Below are 17,747 nucleotides of genomic sequence, written 5' to 3'. Positions count from 1 at the left end.
AAAATACTTATGTAAATTATGATTTATTCTAACCATTGGATAATACATATTCTATAAAATAGTGTTTAAATATATTTTGAGGACATGGGAAATAACTGTTATTAGGTAAAATCAATTTTAGAGGATTTTTTTAAAAGATGGCAAATAAATTTTTAAAAATAATAGTACTTAATGGATAGACCATGGGAAACTTGTTATTTTCTAGATGTTTTTATACTTTCCAAATATCAGAGATAAACATGCCACCTTTAAAATATATATGTGGGCATGTGTGTGTTCTGATATACTTTCAAATATATCAGACAATATATTTGAATATATATGTGGGCATGTATGTGTGCATACACATACAATATCCAACAAGTATGGAAAGGCTGGCAAGAGTGTGTAAACTGGGTGGGCTATAAGGTAACCACTGAGAATGATGTTTTGATAAATTTGGGAAAATGTTCATGAAACAAGGGCAAATGAAAAGTTGGAATATAAATTGTAAAAAGGATGTGCTCTTGGCTTTATTTAGTTTAGTAAAAGAATTAACTATATATGGAGAAAATAGTTTAATGAAGTATAGAAAATGACTGAGATTATTGATATTTTGGATACACCTTTCTACTTTGGCAGTGTTTCCTGCCTTGATTTTAATGAGTGCACACTTCTTTTAGAATTAGATGTAAATCTCACATGGCAGGTGGCCCCTTTCATTACAGACATAGCAATAGCTCTATCCCCATGGGAGCTCACCTTCTCCTGCTGTACATGTGCTATAGCCTTTACAATACGCTTGCAAATGTGCTTTCATTATGCTTGCCAAACTGTGTCAACTCTTGCTTCCCCTCATTGGTTAAACTTTATAACAAAATATTCTTAACATAGAAATGTGTCAATTTGGATGGTTTGGAGCTTTCATCATTATTAAACATTTAAGCAGAACATTTTTAAATTTTTTAAATTGAGGTATAGTTGATTTACAATGTTGTGCTAATTTCAGTTGTACAGCAAAGTGATTCAGTTATTCATGTATATACATTCTTTTTAAAATATTCTTTTCAATTATGATTTATGATAGGATACTTAATATAGTTCCCTGTGCTATACAGTAGGACCATGTTGTTTATCCATTCTATATGTAATAGTTTTCATCTGCTAACCCCAAACTCCCAGTCTATCCCTCCCCCATCCCCATCCCCCTCCCCCTTGGCAACCACAAGTCTGTTCTCTATGTCTGTGAGTCTGTTTCTGTTTTGTAGATATGTTCATTTGTGTCATGTTTTAGATTCCACATGTAAGTGATATCATATGATATTAGTCTTTCTCTTTCTGACTTGCTTCACTCAGTATGATAATCTCTAGTTGCACCCACATTGCTGCAAATGGCATGATTTCTTCTTTTTTTATGGCTGAGTAGTATTCCGTTGTATATATGTACCACATCTTCTTTATCCATTCATCTATCGATGGACATTTACGTTGTTTCCATGTCTTGGCCATTGTGAATAGTGCTGCTATGAACATAAGGGTGCATGTATCTTTTTGGATTAGAGTTTCATCTGAATATATGCCTAGGACTGAAGTTGCTAGATTATATGATAATTCTATTTTTAGTTTTCTGAGGAACCTCCATACTGTTCTCCATAGTAGCTGCATCAATTCACATTCCCACCAACAGTGTAGGAGTGTTCCCTTTTCTCCACATCCTCTCCAGCATTTAAACAAAACATTTTTAATATCATATATATGATTATTTTTCCTTTTACTAAATTAATTTTCCAAATAGTAAAGTAAGTGTGTTGGTGTGATTTGGGAATTTGATTTTTTTTTCACTTTATTGCTATGGAAAAGTAAAAAAGAATAGAAGCACTTGGGGTATACACACCTCCAGAAAATAAGAGGTACCTGCAAATCCACTAAATAATACAACATCTCTGGGTTAGATTTTTTCTTCCCCATCTCTCTATAATCTTCTTGCATGTTCCACTTTATCAAACTGAAAGAAGCTTTTAAAAGCCCTGGGTTTAAGTTTGTTTTGTCCCCTTGGAGAAAACAAAATGGTTTTTGTTTTGTATTTTGTAAATTGGTTTCTCAAACTCCTGATAGCTATCTGTTTCTAGGAGAAGATGCAAATCTTACATTCTAAAATTCTGCTTTCTTACATGTTCAGAATTCCCAGACCCTGCTGTGATCCTTCAGATCAATGAGAATCCAGACAGAGAACAGAAGTCCTCTGAGACAATCAACTCATCTTTCCTCCATGTGAGAAAACAGCAATTCCACAAGACCAGACCAGACAATACCAGGGTCAAAAAATCCAAATGCCTTGCGGAGACTGGGCAGAAATCCTAGAGCAGGCGACTCCCTGGGGCTAAGTGGAGAGTGCAGCCTGCCCAAAGCAGTCATATCCCCCTCTAGAGGCTCAAAACCTAGGCTATGAGGTAAGAGAACAGGTCAGGGAGAGCAGGCTCCAGGGTCCCTGAGGATGAAGGTCTACATCCAACACATGCATTAAGTTTTGGGAAAGAAGTTTTTTTTAAAATCTGTGGAGATATTCCAATCTTTTTGTGTTCACACAATAAATCAATAAAAAATTTTAAAAATCACTGTTTTCTCACAATCATTAATTTTCAGTAACTGTTATTATTATAAATAACTGAAATACCACTTAAGGTATCCATTCATCGAATCAGATCCACATTGTCACTGCAAAGGCATCTTTTCAAACATTTCTAATACTCTTCTCAAACTAGGTTGACTTTATGTCAGGAAACAGGATTTCAACAGATTGGAGACATGTATATGCATTTCAAAATCTTTAACAGTTATCTCACTTTCTGAAAGTCTCTGGGGTAAGAGAGTGGGAGGAAAGTAAATGGAGATTCAAATTAAGCACAGGTAGTGCTCAAAGGGGAAAGCAGCTCCACATTCAGGCAACAAAACAGAGATAGCAAGAAACAAGGAACTAAGTGTATTTTATCTTATTTGCAGAAGAAGGCGACTGGGTATGTTAGAAGTGGCACCCATCTGTCAGACAGTGGTTATTGAAGCCCTTTGTCAGGGTGCAACAGGGCAGAGGGCCTGTGAGGAGAACGAGGGAAGAGAAGACAGAGGCAGGTGACAGTGTCCTGCCCCCGGACAGCCGGGCGGGTGAGTGATAGGAAGGACACCAGCCAGGGATGGAGAAGTCAAACGCATGTGATTCTCATATTTGCAAAACTTAGAAGGACCACATTTCTTGTAAAAATGAGATTGTGATATGCACTGCAGATAAAAAATACTCTGATTATTGGTGACAGTCAGGCAAGCTTAACCTTATGCATTTTAATAAGCCGGTTTTCCTGACTCAAGCACTTTTTAAAAGATAGCAACTAGGTTTCTAAAGGAAAAGAACAAAAAGAGATTGTATTTTCATAGTGAGCCTATTGCCCGTGAATTAAATGATTGTCCCTGTGTCTTCTTGACTTCCATCTAATTTGCCTCTGAATCTAAAGAGTACATCCTTCTTAGCTTGTGAGAAAAGGTTACAGATTTTTGTCTCATCCATATTAAAAAGAAACAAATGTGAAAAGAAAGCAGTTTGGAGTAGGTGACCTAGACCATTTAGGCTGCTGCTCCCTCTGCCCTGGGGGAGCCAGCTTGCAGCAGTGTGGCTCCTGGCACCGTGCCAGCCTAGGAATGAGGATGGTGCTACAGGAAGAGACTGCATGAACCTACATCGCAAGGTGTATGTAGAGACCTAGCATCCATTGACTAAACATTTTCTTAACCATCAGGCACACGTTGAGCACATAATTTGCTCTAGGATTACACTAAAGTTAGAAAGGTGAAAATCTCTCTCTCTCTCTCCACAAATATTATATCTAGCTAGCTAGCTAGCTACCTATGACCTATCTATCTATGTACATACTGATATACATAGATACACATAGATAGATATCATTCTATTTCTCTAGCTATCCATACACAGATAGATTGATTAATCAATAGATAGATCTATGAATATATTTGTGTTTCAATCTATCTCTCTATATCTGTCTATATCTCTATCTATCCATCTAACATCTTTATGTATCAATACATCCTTATGTATCTGTCCATCTGTATCTATCATCTATCTATATCTATGTATGTATTGTGTGTTTGTATGTATCTATGTATGTATGTGTCTATCTATTATCTATCTATCTATTCAGGTATCTATGTATCCATGTATCCATCCATCCATCCATCATCTATCTCTCTATTCATCTATCATCTGTCTACCTATCCACCTATCTACATCTATGTATCCATATATCTAACAATCCATCTATCCATCCATCCATCCATCTAGCATCTATCTCTCAATCTATCCATCCATTCTTCTATCATCCGTCTACCTATCCACCTACCTATTGTCTACCTATCTACCAATCTATTGTCTACCTATCTACCATGTATCTATCCATCTGTTCACATATCTACTCTGCATGTGTCAGGAATCTCTGGAGCCAGGCACCATGAGAAATGCTAGGGGACCGAGGAGAAAGCTCCCGCCCTCAAGGCAGGCAGGGTCCTGTTTGGCAACTTTGCGGGGAGGTACCTCTGCTCACCGATTGCCTCCCCACCTTTCCATACAGCTGGACCCTCAGACCCCACAGAGGTGTTATCACTATTCAGAAGCCACATCTAGCTCACCTCCCACCCAGAGAACTGGCAAGTGTTCCTCTTCTTGCATCCAATGGCAGTCATCACATTTTATTAAGATTTTTGGTTTTACTGTCTGCTCTCACACATGACCACAAATGCTTTTTTTGTCAGGACCCTCATAGTGGCTGGAACAAAAGAGGGTCCCAATGCACATTAATTGTTACCATTGGTTTGGGCATTACCTCAACTGTGCATAAGTCCCATTGGGCATATGTAAGACAAGAAATAATTAGTATTTAACTAAGACAATTGTCCCATCCAAGTCATTTGGATCTGAATTACCCACAGTGAAGAAGACCAGGGGACATTTATATTATAGGGATTATGTATACTTTGAACTTTTTTATAAGACATTAATGCCAACCATGAGGGCTCCACCCTCATGAACAAAGCACTTCCCAAAGCGCCCAATACCATCACCTGGTATCCTCATTAAGATTCCAACAAATGAATTTGGGAGGTATTCATTCAGACCGTAGCAATAATAGTATCAAACACTAATAATTAAAACTGGAAAGAAAAGATTGCCCAAGTTAGGGGCTACTCAATTACATTGTGGTAGAATTGGTCAAAGAAGTAATATGCAGCCAATTAAAATGTTTATCGCATGGAGTACTGAGCTCATCATGCCAAGTGGAAAAGCAAGATGCACAACTTTATTCAAGCATGATAACAGCAATGCTCTACAACTATATTTAGAGAGAACGGAGAGGAATATAATGAAGTGCTGACATTGATTCCATGGCTAAAGGGCATTCGGGAAATAGTTTTCTTCTTATATTGTATTTTTAAATTTCTACAATTAGCACATTCACATTTAAAATGAATATACAAGGTACTTATTGCTATGCTAAAAGCATGTCAGCACATGCATTTGCTTTAGAAATGTTATTTCTGTGTTGCTGTGGACACTTACTAAAACTAGGCTGGTGAGTATCAGGAAATAAACACTGAAGGAAATATCCCTGCTGGCGGATGCAAACATGGACAGAATGGAAGGGATTCCTTACAGAACCCTCATGGCAGTGGCAGTTGGACCCACCATAGACTAAGTCCCTTTATATTTGCTCATATAAATTCTTCATTTCCTCCCGGTGGACCAATTACCGAGGAAGCTGAAGTCTGGCCTGATGTTTTCTTCTCTGTGATTGTGATCCTGTGGCTTTACTCTTTGGACTGATACAGACTGAACCCCTAATTTGCTGCTGTATGGAGTGAGACCTCAAGGCATCCAAGTGTTCCCAGTTTATGTAGGGCAGAGCAGGCTCCAAGCTGCTGGGGAACATTTAAGAAATCCTTAACTGTAGCAGAATTTTTGTGTCCAATCACATCCTCTGGGTCCAGAAACCCAATAGCAAGTAATTTGTGATAATGGGACTTATTCGGAGTTTGAGTGTAGACAAACATAGAACATCTGGCAGCCAGACAACTTCTAGAAATGCCAGATTCATGGGGAGACAGAGACACCTCTTGGAGAAAATCATTGTGTATCAAAATATCGTGCTCAGAGGGCCAGATGGGGTCTCTTGGGATCAATGAAGCTGTGCTTAGTTATGCCCTAACCCAGCCTCCCCAGAGCTATGGTTGAACAATAGGTGGAGGACACTCTTCTACTGCTAGAATTATCTTTGAGCCGCTCAGAAGGAGTGGAAGGAATTCTTCTGCTGCACCCAGAGGAAGAAAAACACTGGCATTCAGGGTTTGCGAGCTGGTGCCCGGTGCAGGTCAGCAGCTGCAAATACAGTCACCAGCATCACAGGCACTGCGGCTGTCAATTACCGAGAAAGATCACAGATGGTACAGATGGGGGCTAAGAGAGAACAAAACCTCAGAGTTGATGGCCATGGCCCCTACGTCCAGCTCCTGAAAGAGGCAAGTTTAGAGGCGTATTCCAAAGGGGCAGGGAGCATAAGTTCTTACATCAGTGGCATTATCAGAGTTTGATATACATCAACAAACACAATTGACACGGTGCCTTCAAGGAGTTGGCATTTCACTAGAGGAGAGACAAAGCAAACAAATAAACAATATGTAATATAATGTAAGGTACATGGAGAATAGGCCAACGAGGGGTGCAGTTATGAATGGGGTGGTTACAGAGACATCCCTAAAGCAGAGACCTGACATTTTACTAATCTGACAAGTTGAAGCCATTTAACAGAGGTTCACATAATAAATTTACATTGGGAGGAAATCTAGAGCAAAATTTCCCTTCATTCTGAACACGTTCTGTTACAATAGAAAGTATGTTCACTGTGGTGGTTTAAAATACACTATTGATTCCAAATCACTTATTTCACAGCAAGGCATCATGAAGAAACTTAGAAAGGTCATTAATTACTCATAGAAAAAGTGTAAAATATTTATGGCAAATTGTGTTACTACTACAATGATTGTACTATGTGCAATCTCTTTAATTTTATATTTTAGTTCCAGAAAATCTGTGGGGTTTTATTGCTTTGGGGTTGCAAAAAGATTGTGTAAACCTGTCTTCTAAAAGCGTTTTATTCAACATTTTCTTTTTGAGTCCTTGAAAAATGCCTGGGAGTTTAAGAGATGCTGAGGTGGAAAATGTGAGGCGAGACCTGACTGCTGCTCCAAGCACTTCACAATAGGGTATCAGATCTGAAATCTCAGCAGGTGATTTTTTTTTTTTTTTTTGAGTGTTCACTGTGGAATTTTATGTATTTGTTTTGTTCTGCAAGGCTGAACAATTCTGGTATCTCCTCAGGTTATGTTGGAAAGAAGTTTCCATACACTGAAAGACTCTAGTAGGAATCACAGATGCCCGTTTAAAATTTTCATTTAAGTAAAACAAAATTTAGGAAAAAAATATAAACCTCCATGATTACATTAATTTTAAATTACACATATTTGATGGAAGAAGGGTTTTTTTTGAATTTTTGAATTTTATTTTATTTATTTTTTAATACAGCAGGTTCTAATTAGTTATCCATTTTATTTATTTATTTATTTATTTATTTTTTAACATCTTTATTGGAGTATAATTTCTTTACAATGGTGTGTTAGTTTCTGCTTTATAACAAAGTGAATCAGTTATACATATACATATTTTCCCATATCTCTTCCCTCTTGCATCTCCCTCCCTTCCACCCTCCTTATCCCACCCCTCTAGGTGGTCACAAAGCACCGAGCTGATCTCCCTGTGCTATGTGGTTGCTTCCCACTAGCTATCTATTTTACTAGAGAATGGACTTGAGGATATGGGGAGGGGGAAGGGTAAGCTGTGACAAAGTGAGAGAGTGGCATGGACATATATACAACTGTCAGCAGTTGATTTCTTTGAGTCCATTTGTAAGAGTGTAAGTGAGACCAAAAAAACAAACAAAAAACAGAGTCTTCTAGTAACAAAATCTCATAACAAAATTAATCTCTCTCCCTCCATGTCACTAAGAGTCGTGTTGAAGCGTCATGCTCTGTGAAATAAATTTACTCAGAGGATTAGCGAGTAGCTGTTTCCTCATGGAGACTGGCATCTGTCCTCAGCAAATGCGTTTTGCTGGCTGAACACAGGTCTGGGGGACATTGCTGCTCAAGGGAGGGTGATACTCAGATTCCTTGGATGCAGCAGAGTTTCCTAAAGGGTTTTCATCAGTTTGTTCTTCCCGAGCCACGTGGGACAATTTCTGTTGATCAGTGTCCTCATCAACTGTTAGGATTCTGAGACTTTTAATTTTTTCCAGTCTGGCGACTTTCCTCATCTTCCCCTTATTCCCCTTCCCACACCTTCGTGACTGGTACCCCAGGCATCTATTCGGGGCCACTTCCCTCATTCTCCTCCCTCTTAGAAGCTGTTCCCCAGGATCTCTGAGCAGGAAAGGATACGACGACCAAATCTTCAAAAAATATTCACGATTGAAAATTGCTTCATGGGATATTTTCTGTCTTAGGTATCGGGATGCTGCCCTACCGGTGTAGATAAAGTCAGACGCCAGGCTGACTAATGCAGACACAGAATATGATATGAGCCCTACTGCATGTATTTAAATTCTCTTTCCACATTTTCTTTTTCATACTGTACTCATTGAGCTTCCCATTCTTTTTATTTTCCTCTTCGTAATAATTAATGATTATTTTTCTTAGCCTTTCCATTGTAGTTCTTCTAAAAATTAGTGACAAAAGGAAAAAAAAGACCAATAAGAATAAACATATTTCTATTTCCCTGCAAATAAAGAAAAGCATATATTCCTTTGCACCCTAAAAGGGCCGTTTCAAACATTATTTTAGCAAAGTGGTCTTACTGCAATCGCTACATCAGAGATGGCTGCTAAGTTCTGTGCAAGTAAATGTTACCTCTAAAAACTGTAATTTTATTGAATAATTTGTGGCCCTGGCAGTACTAAATAAGTTTTAATTTCTCTGTTCTAGTTGTAAAATGGCATTTATTCAGTTTTTGTTGCTTTTTGCCATTTCCCTTCTCTCTCATATGGCTCTGTTGGATTTATTGTTTAAAGAAATAGTTTAGGGGTTTTACCTACTTAATTAAACACTGGTGGTTTCCTGTGATAAAGAACTATAAATAAAATCTGAAATAGAAGTCATAAAACATTAAAACAAAATTGAAAGCAAACAGCAATTTAGAATATAACATATGCAATATGTGACAAATGATTAAAATCATTGATTTATGAAATGCTCCTAGGGCTTAACAACAGAAAAGGTCTTATTATACCAAAAAAATGAGTAAAAGTTTGAAAAGGCAATTTAAAAAAATATAAAGAATAGCTAACAGGAAAAACTCTCAGGCACAAAAGTAATCAAAGAAACTCAAATTAAAGAACAATGAAAACACATTTTTAAAAATCAATAATCTTTGAAAATATTAGACCAAATAAAGGAGTATTGGCAAAAAGATGAGGATCACATATTGGTAAACACTGGTGGAAAATTACAACCTCGCTTGCTGGTAAGGAAGCCCAGCTTTGAACTTGCCTTCATTCCTTTTTCCCTGTGGAATTATTAGTAGAGGGCACACTCTTTGCCCTGCTGTATTTTCCCATTGGATATTCTGTTACTTTGTCATTCTTTGGGAGAAAGTTTGACTCCCGGTGACCCCAGGGACCTCCTTGGCAGAAACATTCAAGGAGGTAGAGTTCAGTCAAGCTCCCCAGCTAATTTTTGTATAACAGCTTTATTGAGATATAATTCAAATGCCATAAAATTCACCCTTTTAAAGTCTGCAATTTAGTGGCTTTTAGTATAGTCACAGAGCTATACAATCACCACAGCCATCTCACTTTAGAACAATTCATACCCCCAAAACCTGTACTTATCAGCAGCCATCCCATTGCTTCTCAGGTGTTTGCACCACAAAAACAAATTCTGGCTAGAGGAAACCACCCTCAATCCAGGTGACTGGGATTCCCAAAGATTTAGATGAGTTAAAAATTAACTCTAAAATGAAAAGTTAACAAAACAAAACAGAATAAAACAAGCTACTATGAGAGAATAAATAGAGAAATAAAAAGTTTTAAAGCATTTTTACATATAATAGTTTATTTTTAAATTAATTTTTATTGGTCTGTAGTTGATTTACAATGTTGTGTTAGTTTCTGCTGTACAGCAAAGTGAATGTTTTATTGGGTTGGTCAAAAAGTTCATTCAGTTTTAAGTAAAAATAAAAGACACATTTTTCATTTTCACCAAGAACTTTATTGAACAATGTATTCATTAACTGAACAAACTTTTTGGCTGGCCCAATAAATATACATATATCCACCATTTTTTAGATTATTTTCCCATATAGGTCATTACAGAATATTGAGAATTCCCTGTGCTATACAGTAGGTTCTTATTAGTTATCTATTTTATCTATAGTAGTGTGTATATGTCAATCCCAATCTCCCAATTTATCCCTCTCCCCTCCCAGTAACAATGTTTGTTTTCTACCTCTGTGACTCTATTTCTGTTTCGTAAATAAGTTCATATGCACCAATTTTTTAAATTCCACATATAAGCAATATCATATGATATTTGTCTTTCTCTGATAACAGTTTATCTTAAGCTGATAACAACTTAACCTCCATCACATACAAAAACTCTAACCTTTTACTCTCCCCTTATATATTGCATTTTATGCTTTTCATGTCACAATTTACACTTTTCATATTGTGTATCCATTAACAAATTATTATAGGATAGCTATTTTTCATACTTTTGTCCTTTAACTTTTATGCTATAGATAAGTGGTTAGCACACTACCATATTACAGTATTAGAGTACTCTGAACTTGACTACTTACCTATACCTGCCGTAAATTTTCATATGTTGTTATGTTAGTAATTAATGCCCTTTTGTTTCAGCTTGAAGAACTGCTTTCTGTATTTCTTGTAATGCAGGTCTAATGGTGGTGAACTACCTAGGCTTTTGTTATTTTCAAAGGGCCACTTTGCTGGGTAAATTTTTCTTGATAGGCATTTTTTTTCCCTTTCAGCACTTTGAATATACATTGCATTCTCTCTTTGATTGCAAGGTTTCTGCTGAGAAATCAGCTGATAGCCTCATGAGGGCTCCCTTGTATGAGATCTTTATTTTTTTTTTTTTTGCTGCTATAAAATTTATTTTTGTCTTTGACTTTAGACACTTTTATTATAATGTGTCTTAGAGAAGATTGTTTTGGATTGAAATTTTGGAGTGACCAATAGCTTCATGACCTTGGATGTATAAATCTTTTCCCAGGTTTGGGAAGTTCTCAGCCATTATATCTTTGAAAAAGCTCTCCACCCCTTTCTCCTTTTCTTCTCCATCTTGGACTTTAGTGATGTGTAGATTATTTCTTTTAATGGAATTCCTTAAATCCTGTAGACTTTCTTCATTCTTTTTCATTCCTTTTTTTCTTTTTGCTCCTCTGACCTGATCATTTCAAATGATCTGTCTTTGAGCTCACTGATTTTTTCTTCTCTTTTGTCAAGTCTATTGTTGAAGTCCTCTATGGAATTCTTCAGCCCATTCATTATATTCTTCAGCTCCAAAATTTTTGTTTGGTTCTTTTTTATGTTTTCTATCACCTTGGAGAACATCTCCTTTTGTTCTTGTTTTTTCTGATTTCATTAAATTGTTTGTGTTCTCTCGTAGCTCTCTAAGCATCTTTAGAACAATTACTTTACATTTGTTGTTGACCTATTCCTGTAGCTCCATTTCTTTGGGTCAGTAACTGGCATTTTACTGTGTTTCTTGGATGGAGTCATGTTTCCCTGATTCTTCATGATCCCTGTAGCCTTGCAGAGGTGTCTATGCATTTGAAGAAGCAATCATCTCTTCCAAAGTTTATGGAGTGACTTCAGTAAGAAAAGACCTTGACCTACGGGTATGAACACCCTGAAGCATGCTGTGACCCTGGCCCCGATGTGGGGGGCATGGTGGCTCCAGGTCTAGGGGGAATGATGTCTGTTTGGCTCGGGCCACTGAGGCCCACGGCACTGACAACCACATGGTCTTCAGTGAGCACTGTAGGCTCTGCAGAGGCTGCAAAGACCTTTGAAGTCCTCTGTGGTGTCTTCAGTTCCAGCCACTGGGGACCAGAGCAGTCAGCAGTGGTGGCCAGAGCCTATGGTGTGCACACACTCAACTGCAGGGCTATTTACAGTGCCTGTGTAGTGACAGGGGTCAGCTGCAAACACACACGCCGTGGTGGAGGACAGAGCAAGCAGGAAGGGTTGTAGCCAACTGCAGGTCCACTGGCAGCTGTGGGGGCACTGTCTGTCCGTGTGCACTACCCAGGCTTCTGAGTCTCACCCCAGGCATATGGCAATAGAGGCCAATATCAGGAAGTGGGTAGGGCAAGGTCAGGCATAGAGAGGCCAGCTACAGGGGAGCCAAGATGTATAGACCAGTGACTGGAGACAGAGCTGAATCTGGGCCCACAAGCAGCTGGGGGACCCTGGCTGTCAGCATGTACTCCGGTGGCTGCAGGGCCTCACTGTGGGTGCACAGCAGCCAAGGCCAGTGATGAAGTCTGCGATGGGCCCATGCCAGTGCTCAGCTGCAGGGGAGCCAATGACAGAAGACAGAGCTGCATCTGTGGGGCCTTGGCCATCAGTGTGCACTTCTGCCATGGCAGTGGCAACCCAGGACATGGGTGATTGGAGGCTGGTGATGGGTGTCAAGCCAGCAGTGTGTAAGTGCACAGCTAGAGGGGCTAGCCCAAGTGTGTACATGGTGGTGGGGTCAGCAGCAGGGGTTTAGGCTGGTGTCATGACTCCTGCAGCTGCGGTGGCCTGGGCTGGCTGTTGGTGTGGTCCCAGGCTCTGACAGGGGCAGGAGGTAAGAAGCATGGAGGAACTCATGTGGCTGGCAGCAGTGAACCTGAACACTTGTGGGGCTAAACCTGGAGAAATCTGCAGGGGTCTTCAGTGGCTGTGTTGGTCATTGGTTTCTTCAGTGGTAAAAGCTGCTGGTGTTGTCTGCAGAATAGGTGACTGAGAACCATGGTCTCTCCTACTGCATCTTGAGTGTGGCAGCTCCTGCTTTTCTTTTTTGTTCCTAGTCTCTGTAGGTCTCAGCTTTACCAGTCTGGGGTGAAACCAAAGTGGAACTTTCACGTGGTACCCCAAAAGCCTGGGGAAGCTGGTCCTCACTCTGTTCCTCCTTTCCTGGTGAGGGGAACTCTTTCTAGCTGAACAGTGCCCACCTGGGGCTGGGATGATGCAGAGAAGATGAGCCTATCTTCCTGCTCTTTTGTGCAGTTATTCCCATGATTTTCCTTCCACTCTAATGCTGAAGTTTCTTAAGAACCCCAGAGCTGATGTTGTTGGTGGGTACCTGTCTGATTGTTGATCTCTGTAGGAGAATGGAGACCGAGGTCTCCTACTCTGCCATCTTGGCGATATCACCAAATTCTTAAAATCCATTTTGACTTTTTTCCAGTAAATATTTATCTTGATGGAAAAGTAGCCAAATTTTCCTGATGGACAGTTCCCCAACACAATTCATTAAATAGCTTACATTTTCACCATTGATGTAAGATGCTTGTTTATCAGTTATCAACTTTTATAGGTTCTTTTTCTGGGCTTCTCATTCTGAGCTACTGGTCTATTTATCTCTTTTTTGCAAAGTGACCTCAGTTTTATAACTACCATTATGATTTAAATACATTTTATTATCTTGTAAGTCATGTTCTCTCAACACTTTTTTATATCAAAGATTTCCCAGCTATTTTTGTTTATATACATATATATACATACATATAATGTATGTATAGTTACATTCATATATATACATATATATATACGGAAAGAGAAAAAAGACCAATTTTGAGAACAAGACAAGAATTTGTTGGAATATTAAAGAAGAAGAAGTCATATTCTATAGCAAACTCTGAACTCCACCACGGCCATTTTCTGACCTACTTCCAATCACTGCTGAGCCAAGCTGGATCAATTATAATTCTGAGGCTGTCAAGCATCACTCTTCTGTTCTGACTTGTAGCTGAAGTTCAAAGCTGTCTTTCATCTCTGCCACCTCACTCTGAATGCAAAAGAGAAGATTGCTCCAGAGAATAAACAACTCACCCAGGGGCAAATAAATGTTTTGTGGAAGTTTCCAGCGCCCATGCAGATCTTGCAATTATAGAGTTGAACCCAAGAGAGAAGACAGATTTTTTTTCCTGTCTAAATCTTACTTGGAGATCTTGGTAATACTATGTAAATTGTTTAGGATAAAAGGCAACTTGAAAGCCAGAGGATTGGGGAAGGGCATAGCTGTAGGGACTGCTGATATTAAAGAGGAAGATTGATTGGGGCAAGGCCTCTGAAGTGTTCTAAGGACTCAAAATCATCACTTTTTCTTTTAATGCTTTCAAATATCCAATCAACACAGATCAAATACTTTTTAAAAAAAGTACTTTCAAATACTTATTATGGAAGCCTATTTTCTGTTGAAAAGACTACTAAGAAAAAATATTCATTTTTTCACATAACAAATGTTTATAATATCCACGAGCAAAAAATATAGTTCCATATAAGAACCATGATAAAACAGAAACAGACTCACAGACATAGAAAACAGAGTTGTGGTTGCCAATGGGAGTGGGAGGTGGGAGAGGGAAGGACTGGAAGTTTGATATTAGCAGATGCAAACTATTATATACAGAGTGGATAAACAACGAGGTCCTACTGTATAACATGGGGAACTATATTCAACACCCTCTGATAAACCATAGGGAAAAGAATATGAAAAAGAATATATTTACATATAATTTAATCACTTTACTGTGCAGCTGTAATTAACACCACATTGTAATTCAACTATACTTCAATAAAAAATAAATTTAAAAAAATTCTCCCTTTAGGAGCTCAAATAGTTGTCTTTCAATTACTCTACTTCATTAGAACATGTGAGTTTCTTTCTTGATGTTGAATACTCTGTGCTAAACTCACTAACTTTATCCCCTAAGTTAGGGGCTGAGGCACCCATTGTGTAGGATTAAGCAAACTTCAGGAACTGAATGAATGGTAAGCTTGGTGAGTCTGGTGAGGATGCAAAACTCCAGCCACAAAACTAGTTCTGCTCCTTCGTTTCCCATCAGCTCTGCTGCGGAGCTGCCCTTAGGGTCCTTCCCTCTATGAGTCTGCACCTTCTCCCCACTTCCACATACTTGACTCCAGCTGTTCATAGTGACTCATTATTCTGTGTGTTTCTAGAACCACACACTGTCTGATACACTGGATCATCTTAGACAATCACAAATGTCATGCAAATATGATGGCAGCATGTGAACAAGGGTATAGGATTGAGCATTGTCTCTGCTCCCTTCACCACAGTTTTGGAAAATTGAGACGCTGTGATTGCACAAGGAAACTGTTGCTTCTCTTCCTTCCCTCAAATGAATGTTAATCTGTATTTTGGTGGGTTTTGGCTAATGTCACCCTTACCCCTGCACCTACAATCTGGGGATCTCAGGGTTACTTCTATACAACCACTGAAGAAGGGACTTTTTCCACTCAACTTGGTCTCCTGCAAACAAGTCCCATATCCCTCATCCTTCTGCTGTCACAGTCTGCATTTTTTTCCAACAGTGACTCAGAGGATGACCCTGAAACTCTGGTCTCCAAAAGGCTTAACAACGTCCTAAACTTATTTCAGCACCTGATTCCTTCTCTAATACAACTTCTTAGATTTCTGCTTCTCCCAGGTCCTCATTACTTTGGCCCATGCTTGTTTTCAATGCTGCAGTGAGCTCGGGGGTGAAGGTATCTCTTCGTGATCCTGATTTCATTTCCTTCCAATACATATCCTGAAGTGGGATTGTGGAATCATACGGTAGTTCTATCTTTAATTTTTTGAGGGAACTCGATACTATTTTCCATAGTGGAAAATAGTGAATTATCCAATTTACATTCCCACCAACAGTGCAGGAGGGTCCCCTCTGCGTCACACTCAGCATCATCTTTATCCCCAGGCTCCTGTCCCGGGCATGCCCCCAGGCCAGTAGAATCCTTCTAATTTCTTGCCCTTGCCTTCCAGTCCAGATACACCTTTCAAAACTCTTTTGATACCTCAGTTTCCCTTTCCTCCTACCCTCTGCCAAAGGCATCCTATGAGTTTCCATCTTGGTGAAATCCCTTTCTACATCCCTGCTTCCCTGTAAGGAGACTGGCCCTGCCTAGTGAAGGATCATTTTTCATCCTCTGAGAACATTGTTGACTTTGTATATCAAAGAATCATTTGATGAAGTACACCAAGATTTTATGACTAGGATAGTTTCTGATTGTGTAATGTCCACACTTCATTAGCCCTGTATGAGGACAACCGGAACCATTCATTTCCAAGATGAATGGATGCCCTTACCTGGAGACATGAAACATTCATATTCATAAGGAAGACTGACAGCTCCCTAGTACTTACTTGATTTTCTTTACGCTTCTGTAGTAAAAATGACCAGAAGTTCAGAGAATATGATCAGGCCCTGGATCACTGTCATTCTTCGGTGTGAAAAACAGACCTGTGGTATCTGTGTGACCTGGAATGTGGCTTAGTTTCATTTATAAATTCAGAATATGAATATATATTTAATAGTCATTGGGAAGACAAAATAATATCAATATTGTACACCATTCTGTATATAATTCTGTCACACTCAGCACTGTGTCAGTTGTATGGTAGGTGATTAATTTCCTTCCCCCCAAAGCAGCTCACCTCTACTGGTGCTTGTTTCATAAAGTTGGAGAAATGAATTTAAGTCATTTTATTTTTCCATATATGAAGGATTTGAGCACTGTGTTCCAGACAAGTCACTGGTGAGACATGTCCTCTGTGTGAGGAGCCTTGGAAAGTTCACCCAAGAGGATCTCCCTTTAGCAGGAACCTGCGCTGGACCAAAGGCATTCTGGATCCTTATATGCCCCTCCTCAGACCAAGTGAAACAAGAGAAGGTCACCCTCACCCATGTTATTATTTGCTTCACATTCTGGCTTCTGAGATCATTCCTTTCTTTCTCAATTCACATAAAAAAATGATCATCCACATGAAGCAGTATAGTATATCCAATTTCATAATGTGTTGATATTTTGCAATTATATGCAACGTTTGTGTTTGGATCACATTTGTAAACCTCGTGCTATGAGCTTGGTTTACAAATTAAAAGGGGAGCTTGGAAACAGGAGTTGACATTTTTGTACTGAATATGTGCCATTATGCCTAATTGAGTTTGTTCATCTTCCAAATAAATTGCTTTTCAGCAGAAATCTGGACAGTCTTTCATGAGGGCCTTTAGAGGTCAATGTCCCATCCCTGTCTTTCTGTTTTATTCAACTGTCCCCACTTGAAGTCAGAATTAGGACTGTGTGTTGTACACTCTGCCCCCATCACCCAGCTCAGAGCCTAGAGCACAAAGGGAGTTTGAGGAGCATGTGGGAGACCAGAACAAAGCTGGGTGTTAATCACAAGGCCTTGACAGCAGTGTCCCTGGGCCTCAACATCCATTTGTCAACACTGCATTTTGCTGTTATTTTCTTCTTTGAATTCCCCATGTGTTAACGAGATGCACTTCAGTTAAGTGGGCGATAAAGAGGCAATTACTGATCAAGCATTTAAAGGCCAGTCCTGGC

The 17,747-nt window shown here is 39.1% G+C and overlaps 1 long non-coding RNA gene across 1 annotated transcript; it reads right to left on the bottom strand.

Annotated features, from left to right (window-relative positions):
* Nucleotides 1–208: 208 nt before the first annotated feature.
* On the bottom strand, nt 209–12,461 carry LOC309632135. Its single transcript, XR_014246751.1, has 2 exons — nt 4,402–12,461; nt 209–4,262 (listed from the first exon to the last, which is right to left on the bottom strand). It is a non-coding gene; the product is annotated as an uncharacterized lncRNA (long non-coding RNA).
* Nucleotides 12,462–17,747: the final 5,286 nt, after the last annotated feature.

Source organism: Balaenoptera borealis, assembly GCF_965194805.1.
Source record: "Balaenoptera borealis genome assembly, chromosome: 7".
Taxonomy (NCBI): domain Eukaryota; kingdom Metazoa; phylum Chordata; class Mammalia; order Artiodactyla; family Balaenopteridae; genus Balaenoptera; species Balaenoptera borealis.
Note: the sequence above shows the minus strand (reverse complement) of the source record. Positions and strands in the feature narration are given on the sequence as shown.